Source organism: Sciurus vulgaris, assembly GCF_902686455.1.
Source record: "Sciurus vulgaris genome assembly, chromosome: 3".
Lineage (NCBI taxonomy): Eukaryota > Metazoa > Chordata > Mammalia > Rodentia > Sciuridae > Sciurus > Sciurus vulgaris.
This window is the reverse complement of record NC_136463.1, coordinates 53,196,191-53,208,142: the sequence shown is the minus strand read 5'-3', so window position 1 is coordinate 53,208,142 and position 11,952 is coordinate 53,196,191.

Genomic DNA, 11,952 nt, shown 5'->3' with positions numbered 1-11,952 from the left:
AGGAAACACCAAAACAGAGTGTAACAGAAATGTCCTAGGTTGAAACGGTTTACGTTATGATGGCGCCTTTCTTGATCCCATCGGGCACGTGGATACACTCATTTGACCTGAGGTCCCACGTGTGAGGTCGAGGCGTGTGTGAGGCTGCCGCCCTGGGGGCTCCGGCTCCGTGCTAGACCCTGACCGCGACCTCGATCCAGCTCGTCCGCCCGCCCCCGCTCCCCTGTGCCGCTTTGCCTGGGTTCCCACACCCGCCGGCCGCCTCGCTCCCCAGTCTGTCTGGGAACCGAGCCCGGGTGGGGTCCTTAGCTCCCCGAGCCCGCCCCGCCACATTGCCGGTGGTCTGGCGCCTCCTGCTGGCCGCCGCCATCTCGCGCTCTAAATACTGGCAGGGAAGAAGGGGAGGAGACGTGGTGGGAATGCTGCCCACTCCATCCTGCCCCCTCTCCACTCTGACGGTCCTCTTCTCTACAAGCGCCATAACACATGCCCTGCCACTTCCAGCCAGCCCGGTGGGCTCAGCAGAGGTAACAGGACTAACCCCACCCGACCCAGCACATACCCACCCATCCCCTTACCATCCCCAGTCCTTGTTAAGCCCCTAAACCTGAGATGCTTCTCCACCGCAGTATCTCAGGAGAGACAAACCCAGCAGGATAACAGTAAGAACATTAATAACTTTTTTTTTTTTTTTTTTTTTTTTTTTTTTTTTTTTTTTGGGCACTGGGGATTGAACGCAGGGGCGCTTAACCACTGAGCCACATCCAAAGCCCTTTTAAAATTTCATTTAGAGACAGAGTCTCTCCTAATTACTTAGGGCTTCATAAATTGCCAAGACTGGCTTTGAACTCATGGTCCTCCTGCCTCAGCCTCCTGAGCCACTGGGCTTACAGACCAACGCCTCCACGCCCGGCCATTAATAACAATTCTAAGCTAAACTCAACTCTGCAAAGGAGTGTTTCCTTGTTTATCCAGAGAGAACCCTGCACAATCTATTAGGGGTTTCCCTCCCTTTTCCCTGTGTGAATAGCTCAGTTTGGGTGGCTCTGTGATTCTAGCCCTTGAGGAAGAGGCCCTCTCCTTCTGGAATCGCCTGTTCGTCTCAGTATAAAAGACACATCTTTGATTTTGGAATCAGGTGGGGCAGGGGCAGGTTGGTTCATCCAGAGCTGGCCCATCCAGGTGGCTGCCAAGACATCCTCCTCTCCTGCCCATATTTTCCCTCATGTTTGGAAATTCTTTCTACTGTTTCCTTTGCTGCCTTGTTGGAGTCAGGAAAATCTTGATCTCATCACCTACCATCATCCATCTCTGGAGTCTCACTGCCTTTCCAGGGGCTATGAGAGCAGGGAACCAGGCTGTTGAATTTACATAAGTCTGTACTCTTCTCGGATCCCCTCTTTACCTCCCTGGGTTAGCCTCGTTTTTGTCTAAATCACCACCTTCTGGCCTGCTGCCCCCACCCCGAACCCCCACCGCCTCCGCTCCCACATCCATTCCCTTATCTATCTTGATGTTTGCCTCTGTGGCAAAATCTCCTTCTGGAATTAGATTAATCATCTAATGGATTTAGGTTTCTTAAAAACATTGCGTTTATTTTGTTTTCTGTCCTGTCCCATCCGTCCTCTGAGACAGTTATCTGTTTAAAAGGAGGGGAGGGGGTTAGAATAACAGGAGAAAGAAGATACAAGGTAATACCTCAAAAATTTGTGCCCTGGCATCCAGACCAGCATATTGCTGGGTGCACAGTCCCCCAGCTCTCCTTGGAGGGTTTTTCAGGTAGTCATTGGGATCTAGACCCCTTCCTTCATTCAGCTTCACTGTAATCACCTGGAACCTCCTAGGTCAGTGTAGAAAGGGAAAGAGAAAATACAGAAGAGGCTGATCTGCTTCAATTCATCAGCCTCCACACATTGACCTGCATGGCTACTTATATTGCAAAGGGCTAGAAATGACGTTTCACTGTGTCTCCAGGAAGAGGAAATTCATCTGATGAGCATCAAACCAGTTTGTATTGTTCTCCTTTTGAGGATTAAAAAGATGTTTGGAAGCATGCTGAAAGCAGAGCTTAATAAAGAACTTAATTGTAGACAAAGAAAAAGAAGGCAGGCCAATTACAATCTTACCTACAAAAATCTTAATGGTAACATTATTCAATTTAATTTAGTGTACATAATCTTCCATCTTCTGGAAGATTCTGTTCCATGCAGTGATCAGAGATCTAAGCCCTTTCCATTTTGCAGTTGTACTACATTTGTTATGACCTCCAGGTTAAAAGAATAATTCACCAGGAATATAAATATAAAATTATTTGATATTAGGAAATATATTAATAAAATTAATTCTATCAATGTCTCAAAAGAATTATAATCACTATGATAGATGACAGTGTGATATTGAAAAAATTCAATATCCATCCCTTTTATTAAAAAATTATTAGTATACAAAGGTATTTTATTAACATGATAAAAAATATCTTAACCCCACAAATAACATTAACATTTACATTCAAGACATTAAAGTTAGGGACATGACAGGCTTTCTGCTGTCACTACAATCTCTTAACAGGGTTTAGATGCTCTAGCTTGTGCAAAAAAGACAAGAAAATTAAGTTTTTCTTTCTTTACATGATGGCAGATGCTGTGATCATGTGCTGTGAAAAGCTAAGAATGGTTAATTAAAAATGATTTGTATTGTATGTGATGCTATGCAGTTTACAACAAGGATGAAGTTGATTTATATGCATGCACATGGAGAAGTATCAATGATAAATTAAGTGACAAAAGCAAGATGCAGAACAGTACGTACAATGCCATCGAGTGCATGCACGCGCGTGTGTGGTTAAGCATAGAAAAAGCTGTAGAAGGATATTACTAGATCTCTGAGGACAGCAATGACATGAAGTTGGGGGAAGTTGTTTTGAATGGATCTCTGACTTTTTACTGTTAATATTGTTTGTAGTTTTTGATATTTTTACAATAACTACGTGTTTTATAATTTTGAAAAAAATACCCACTCGTAGTGGTAGCAACAGAAGAAAATTCTTAGAAATAAATTTAATAAGACATATGCAGGACTTTGAAGGAAAACTGGCAGAGAAGTGCTTAGCACGATCAAGACCCTAGGTTCAATCCCCAGCACCCCCTTCCCTCCAAAGAAAGAAAGAAAGAAAGAAAAAAGAAATGTGAGAGAAGGCTTGAATAGAGACATAAAATTTCTGAATGATGACTCAATATTAAAAAGATGTAAATTTCATTCCAATGAATTAAGGAATTTAATGTGATTGCAATAAAAATCCCAGACCAAAATATTCCCCCTTTAGCAACTGATAAAATATGTAAATGTTCATCTGGAGAATCAGTGTACATAAGAAAATATTTTAAAAAGGAGAGGGAATGTCCACTGGTAAACCCTAAATGTATTCCAAATATGAAAGTGTGAAAACAGTATGTTGCTTCTGTCACTAGAGGCAGAAAAGGCGCAAATGCCCTAAGTGCTTGAACTTGATCTAGGACAGGCCTGACTCTGCATTGCCTAAAGGCATTAAAATTCACAATTTTAAGAAAACACCTTTGGCCAAATACCAAAACACACATTTGGAGGTTGAATTGGGCTCATAAGGCCCCAGTTTGTGATCCTTGACACAATGAAACAGAACAGAAGGTCAGAAAGAGACCCAAGTTTATGCAAGAAAGCATTAAATGCCATGGTGGCATTCAACCTGTCAAGAAAGTGTGGGTTATTCAACATATGGTGCTGGGATAGCTAGTTAATTATTTGGGGAAAAGAAGATATATACAATTCCAGATGGATCTGAGTTAAATGTGAAAATAAGTTATGTAATAGGATATCCAGTGGAAGTGTGACTTTTCTGTTTTCTGCCCTTGCTGAGATCTACCAGAATATACTTGATGCTACAAGCCCATAAGTCATATCTCAGTCTGAAGACTTTACAAATCTCATTGTAAGTTTAAACTCTGACCAAAGCCATGTGGAGTTTTCATTTTCCTGTGTCTATGCTGTTTTTTGTTTTTTTGAGTGTTTGTTTTGTTTTGTGGTACTGGGGCTGGAACCCAGGGGTGCTCTACTATTGAGCTATATTCCCAGGCCTTTTTATTTTATTTTATTTTTTTATTTTGAAGCAGGGTCTCCCTAAGTCATTGAAGCTGGCCTTGAACTTTTGATCCTTCTGCCTCAGCCTCCAGAGTCTCTGGGATTACAGGTTCGTGTCATGGCACCTGGTCATCTTCACTGTTATGGACTGAATATTTGCTTCCGAAGTTGATTTGTTGGAATCCTAATCCCCAAGGTAGAACTTGGCAATGAGGCCTATGAGAGGTCATTAGATCAAGAGGATGGGGCCCTTGTGATGGGGTTAGTGTCCATACAAAAAGAGACAAGAGAGACCTTGCTTTCTTTCTCTGCTCTCTGCCATGTAAGGATATAATGTGCTATGGTTTGGTTGTGGCTTGTCCCCCACATTTTCCATATTAGAAGCTTGGCCCTCAGTGTGGTGGTGGGAGATAGTGTGGAATCTTGAACTGGAGGGACCTTTGGGTTATTTATTGGTTTGCTGCTATCAGAAAAGAAAGCTGATCTTCTGCAGAGTTCTCCTGAGAGTGAGTTGTTATGAAAGCCTGAGTCACTATCTTGCTTCCTGTCTGACAATGTGACCACTTGATCCCACATGTGCTCCCACCATTGCTATCCCCAGGATGTGATGCAGTCAAGAGGACCTGTCCCAGAACTGAACCAATACATGTGCCATGCTCTTGAAAGTCCAGAACTGTGAGTTAAATAAACTTATTTTCTTCATAATTAGCCTTCCTTGGATAAATCATTATAGCAACGAGAAACTGACTAATACATGATGAGAAAACAACCATCTGCAAACGAGGAAGCAGGCCCTCACCAGATGTTGTATCTACTAGCATCTTGGTCTTGAACTTCCTAGCCTCCAGAACTATGAGAAATAAATGTTTGAATTATCTAGTCCATGGTAAGCAGCCTAACACTGTGATGTATTACCAATCTCTTAAAATTTTGCTGGTCTAATAGGTGTAATTATGCCTCTATGTGTAGTCATTGTTCCTCTATATGTTTCTTGATCATGTTCAATGCGCATTTAAAAAAATGAGTCATTATGCATTTTTATTGATTTATAGGTCTTTATGTATTCTAGTTAGTAATTCTACTTTCTTTCTTTTAGTGCTGCAGATTGAACCCAGGGCCTTAAGCTTGCAAGTACTCTACCACTGATCTATCCTCAAATCCTACATTTTTATGTTCACTTCTATTCATCCTTTTTTTTTTTTTTTTTTTTATACAGGGGATTGAACTTGGGGGTACTTTATTTTGAGACAGGATTTTGCTAAGTTGCCCTGGCTGGCCTTAAATTTAACCATTCTCCTACCTCAGCCTCCTGAGTCAGTGGAATAACAGATGTGCACCATTTTGCCTGGTTCATCCTAATATTTTTGAATGGTTTGGATCTTTGTTGGATGAAGCAAGGCACAGGGAAGGCCACCAAGGTAACAATCAAGGGCAAACTCATGACTATCTATAAACCCAAATTGATTCACCAGCTCCTAGTCAGGAGTTCTAAAAACAGAGATGGCAATGAATACAAAAGGCAGGGCAACGTTTGCTCCATTTATCTTGTGACCACCTTCTTGGGAGATGGATTCAGAAGATCCCCAAAATGTTTTGAACTCTTGGGCCCAGTGCCTGAGACTCTTATTAATAACCTAAGTCCATCCCTTTGAGAGTTCATTCTTTGACATTGCACAAATGCTTCCCAAATCCTCCCAGACCCTATTTATTTTATTTCCATGGGGTTTATGGTGCCAAGTATATAGGGAATGGTCCTTAAGTGGAGGCAATATGGAATGGTACCTGCATATTTCCATTTGCTGGAATGGTAGTTATGTACTTGACTCAGCCACACATGTGATTCTGAAAACATCCACACTGTGCAATCTCCTACTTGTCTGTTTCTCCTACTGTCTCTTCTGGGACTTCAGTCATCTGAATTCTGCTAACTAAACCCAATATAATTCCGTGTTCTCATACAATAGTTTTCTCTTAGGATAAATACTACCCATCATATATGTGACGATATTTTCTCCCAGGCTGCCGTTTGTCTTTTAAGTTTGCTTATGGTGTCTCAAGTCATAGAAACTCAACTATTCACCTAGCCAAATCTGTTCTTCATTCTCTCTGTCTTTCTGAATTTTATGTTTTGCTTTAAAAAGTCCTTAACACTCAAAATTATAAATATATTCCAACCCATTACTTTAAAAATCATGTTATTTAAAACTTTTGTTTATTTTTTATAGTAAAATACACATAAAATTTAACATCTTAACCATTTAAAGTGTATAGTTCAGTTGTGTTATGTACATTTACGCTGCTGTGCAGCAACCAATCTCCAGAACATTTTCACCTTGTAAAAATGAAACTCAGTGACTGTGAATCATAAACTCCCCATCCCTCCTTGCTCAGCCCCTGGCAACCGCCACTGTGCTGTCTCTATGATTTTGACTACTTTAGTACCTCATATAAGTGAAGCCACACAGTATTTGTCTTTTTTGTGACTGGCTTATTTCACTTAGCACAATATCATCAAAGTCCATTCACGATGTAGTACATGTCAGAATTTCCTTCCTTTTAAAGGCTTAACAATATTCCATTGTACCATATTTTGCGTATCCATCTGTTGATGGACATTTGATTGCTTCCACTGTTTGGCTGTTGTAAATAATGCTTTTGTGAATTTAAGTGTTCAAATATCTCAATATATGGGGCTGGGAGCATGACTCAGTGGTAGAGCACTTCATCCCCAGAACCAAATGTATCCAGAAGTGGAATTGCTGTATCGTATGGTAATACTTGTAAGAACCCAGAAACCACTCTGGACACAGAAACTCACATAAGAGAGTTTATTAAGCAAACAGACAGAGTGTCTCCCTGCAGGGTAAGAGAGAAAATGAGAGAAAAAGAGAGAGAGCATGTGCAAGAGAGAGTGAAAAGTCAGGAGAGAAAGAGAGAGAAAATGGGGGGGGGGGAGCTATTCTTAAGCAGTGGACGGGCTAACAGGGGACCAATAACGGAGAAGGATACTTGCAAGCTGACTGATGAACCAATAGCTAGCTAGGATGTTCACAGACTGACAAGAAGTTGGGAGGCAGGGAAATGACTGCAGCGTAAAGGGAGGGGGAGCAGCTTTATATTATATTATATTCCCCCGTTTTTGTTTTTATAAGAAGATCTTTTGTTCTCCAGTTCTCTCCCCACTTATCTCTCCTTCCTGCCTACATGACTAGGCCTGGTTTTTCAGGTGAGATGTAAAAAGTAAGAGGCGGATGGGGCAGGGGGAGAGCCAAAGTGACTCAGCCAGGCAAGGGCCCAGGGGGCATTAATTAGCAGCTTCTTGCTTGCAGTCCTTGATAAGGGCCTCCTTGATAAGGGCCAGGGAATTTGAAAATCAATGGGCTCTGAAGATCCTTGAGGGGCAATCTCCAACTTCCAGACTTCCAGAGGCAGATGGCTTTCATGGACTTCATTTCCTCGATTTGACCGATCCCCTATTTCTACACTAATTGCCTGTCCCCAATTCTGGCTCCAATACTGCTTTTAAGTTTTTGAGGAACTGCCATCCTGTTTTTCGTAAAGGCTGTGCCATTTTATATTTCCTCCACTGGTACCCAAGGGTTCTAATTTCTTCACATTCTCTCCAACACTTATTATTTTTGTTTTGATGGGTGTGAGGTGATGTTGTGAAAATTGTGTTATTTTGAATTATAAGAGTAATAAATACATCCACTCTGATTATCTATCATTTGAACAATATAGTTACAGCTGGAGCACTGTTTGTCCACTACCCATCCCATTTCCCAGAGGTGACCATGCATTTGACAAGTACTTAGGTCAGTAGCTGTGAAGTACCTGACACTCTTATAGACTGTAGCTATAGCACTGAACCAGGTTCCCACTGTTATGGCAGCCAGGAGGAAGAAACAAGCTGTGCACGGATTCTGGTGATTACATGTGGGGATGTTGTCTTCAGGGCACCACCCTTGCTACCACCACAAATGACCATGGTGGAGAAGCAGGGGGAATCGAGACAGAAGAGCAAGTGGGTGTCCATAGACATGAGTACGTCTCATGAAACCTTCCCACTCCTCTAAGCCTGAGTGCACAGGGTCTAGGGCCTGTGTGCTTTCCAGGAGCCTTCAACAATGTTTGAAGCCTGAAAATAATTTTCGGCTCTGAAATATAAAAACTCTTACCACAGCATAGAGAATAGCTGTTTAATGAAATGCACACAAATGTAACATGGCAGCTTCATGAACTGTTAACTGGAGCGTTCATACAGCATTTCACACATTTGAGAAATCTGTGGGTTCGATTTTCTCACTTCTCAAGAATTCCCAATTACGAACAGATTTTTGAGGAAAAAAAAAAAAAAAAACACTGAAAGCAAATTGTGAATTAAATGAGTTACTCAGACATATAATTTCAAAAGAAAAATGATAAAAATCCTTTTTCTTTTACCTCCCCCCCCCCCAATTATTTTAAATGTTAACAGGAGCACATTTTAATCTGCTAATGGCAGCATTTAGGGCCCATGTTCCCTGCAGGACTGGGTTGTCTAAAGATGGCTCAGGTGGGCTTTCACAAATAAAATTTTGTAAGACCTGTAGTCCCTCCGAACTCAGCCATCTTTTTATTATTATTTAAAATTTAAAATTTTGTTTTCTTTTTCTTTCTTTTTTTTTTTTTTTTTTGTGGTGCTGGGGATCAAACCCAGGGCCTTGTGCATGCAAGGCAAGCACTCTACCAACTGAACTATCTCCCCAGCCCTTAAAATTTAAAATTTTAATTTAAAATTTTTTCCTTTAACTCAGCATACACCACCCTAACCAAGTGATCAAGCAATCACCAGTAATAGGACATAGAAACATCATGTCCCCAGCCATCTTTTCATGGAATGATTCTACTGCTTCATTTTGGCAGTTTGCTTAGGCTGAGGCTGACAGGCCCCACTCAGAACTTCAAGGGCCACTTACAAGGAAAGAATGAGAAGGAACCCTGGTATTATCTCACTGACTGGTCACGGGCTAACCCTCATCTTGGAGGCTGCCCAAGACTCAGCCTGTTCTGTTGCTTGTCCCTGAAATGTTAAATGACCCCCTGTTCTGTTATGATTTCTCAATGCTGTTTCTGAAAGAACTCTCACTGGTCCAAACCAATAGCTCTGTTAGGCAGTCACTGAAATGACTGTTTTCCTCCTAACCTCGGGTTTTGCAGAAGTGTAGCTTCCACATCAGGAATATGACTGATGTTCTGTCCACGTACAGATCTGTCAGTGACCTTGTAACCTAGAAGAGACCTAAGCAAGGAAGAGGAAGATTCTCATGCTCTGATCCATGCTGTTCCATTCATTTGATTCTTCTTGCCTGGGCCCCTTCAGCCAGGACACCTTGCTTTACTTCCAGTGTTTTAGTTGTCACACTTCTCAGTCTTCAAACATCAAATCTGATTTTTTTTTTAAAAGAAAATTATAATGGCAACCACCAAGAACACAAATAATAATAAATCCTGGTGAGGGTTCAGGAGAAAGGAATCGTTATACATTATTTGTGGGATTGTAAATTAATACAACCTCTATGGAAATAAGTACGGAAGTTCCTCAAGACACTAGGCATGGAATCACCATATGACCCAAATCTAACACTCCTTGGTATTTTTTATGGTTTGGATATGAGGTGTCCCCAGAAAGCTCAGGAATAGTCAGAGGTGAAATGATTAGATTATGAGAGCTGTAACATAATCAGTGGATTAATCCATTTGATGAATTAATAACTTGAATGGATTAATGGGTGGTAACTGTAGGCAGGTAGGGTGTGGCTAGAGGAAGTAGGTCACTGGGGCATGCACTTGGGGATTATATTCTGTCTGACTCTTTGCATTCAAGCTATTTGCTTCTCATTTATCATGAACTGAGCAGCTTCTACCATGATGTTCTGCCTACCATGGGCCCAGAACTAGAGAGTCAGCCCACCATGGACTGAACCTCTGAAACTGTAAGCCAAAAGAAGCTTTTGCTCTCTATATTGTTCTTGTTGGGTATATGGTCATAGTGACACAAAGCTAACTAAACAAAGTATTTATTCAAAAAATTAAAGTCAGCATACTATAGTGATACATGCATATCCATGTTCATAGCAGCACAATCCACAATAGCCAAGTTATGGAACCAATCTAGGTATATGTCAACAGATGAATGGATAAAGAAAATGTTATATATATATATACACAATGGAGTTTTAGTCATAAAGAAGAAGGAAATCATGTCATTTGTAGAAAAATTGGTGGAACTGTAGAACATCACGCTAAGTGAAGAAACTAGACTCAGAAAGTCAAGGACCATCTGTTTTCTGTCATATGTGGAAGCAAGAGAGAAAAAAGGTAATCTCATGAAAATAGAAGGGAGACTGATGGAGTAGAGGACAAAGATTGGGAGAGTTAGGAGGGGAGGTACTGGGTAATGAAATAGATCAAATTATAGTATGTACATGTACAAATGTATCAATGAATCCCACTATTTTGTGTAATTGTAATGCACCAATAAAAATATTGCCCTTAATACATACATATGTAGCAGAAGCATAAACTACTGGGAATGACAACTAATTCAGGATTATGATTATTATCTCTTAGCTGTGGTAAAAGGGACATGGGACCATGGAGGGGTTACTATGTACTGGTAATGAGTAATATTTTAGACTAGGGAAACAGTGTTCATTACATTATTATGTGTATTTTTTTGGATTTCTGAAATATTTAATAATAAATTAAGAAGAAAATATTGTACCTGCTTCTGTGCTGGTTAATCATTTTGGTCATTCTCTGAGATTTGCCAATTCTCCAAACCTCCCTTCAATCTGTGGCTTTCCTCCCCTTTCTCTGCATACCTTGGATCTTGATTGACATCCCACCCTCTTAACTTGACAACCATTCTCGCTAATAACTCTTTCTTGTTGGGTATTTCCCCCTTATGTGTCTTTATCTCCTTGGAAACTGTGTAGTCTTAAAATATCTCAGTGTCCCCTACCTACCACCTCTTCATTTACCAAGCAGAATCATGGAATTTTAGAGCCATTGACGACCTGAGATCATCTTTTCCAAACTTCTCATTATATAAAAGAAGAAAAACAGGGGCACTTGGAGATTAAACTTCATCTTCAGCAAGGGCAAAGCCGAGATTTGAAATGAGGTCAACTCCAGGTTTCTCCTAAAACTGCCAAACAAGAAAGGCTCTTGGCTTCTGTCCCTGGAACTGCTACCAAGGTGGAAGAGCAGTTGATGGGTACTGGAACCCAAGACAAAACTGAGAGGGAATCCTAGAAAAACAAAACGTGGTTAGATGCCTCTACATATGGGCATACATGTATGTAGTGGTAGTCTAAAGCAGAAGAGGGACAGATACTGAGGACTGAGACAGGTATCAATCAGACTGTGCCATTTTTCACCTCCACATTGACCTGCCAAGACCACTGCATAATTGTCACCACTGTATGGCCAAAATACAAAACAAGAGCAACAAAACAAACTAGTATCAACCTAGTGTCAACTAAATACCAACCCAGAGTAACAAACTGAAAAGAGAGAAGCACTGAAGAAGATATAGGTTGTCAAACAGTCATGTTCATATGCTCCATGATAGGGACAAACCTGAGTGTTCCCACTTCCAAGGGTGCTATGATGGAATTGTGTACCTCTGACCCCAAATTGCTATGTTGAATGAAGCCCTACCCCCTTACTGTGACTCTACTTGGAGATAGGGTCGTTAGGAGGTAGTTAAGGTTATACAGACAGGATTTGTGTCTGTATAAAAAGAGACATCATAAACATCACATGCTCCCTCTCTCTGTATATACTCACAGA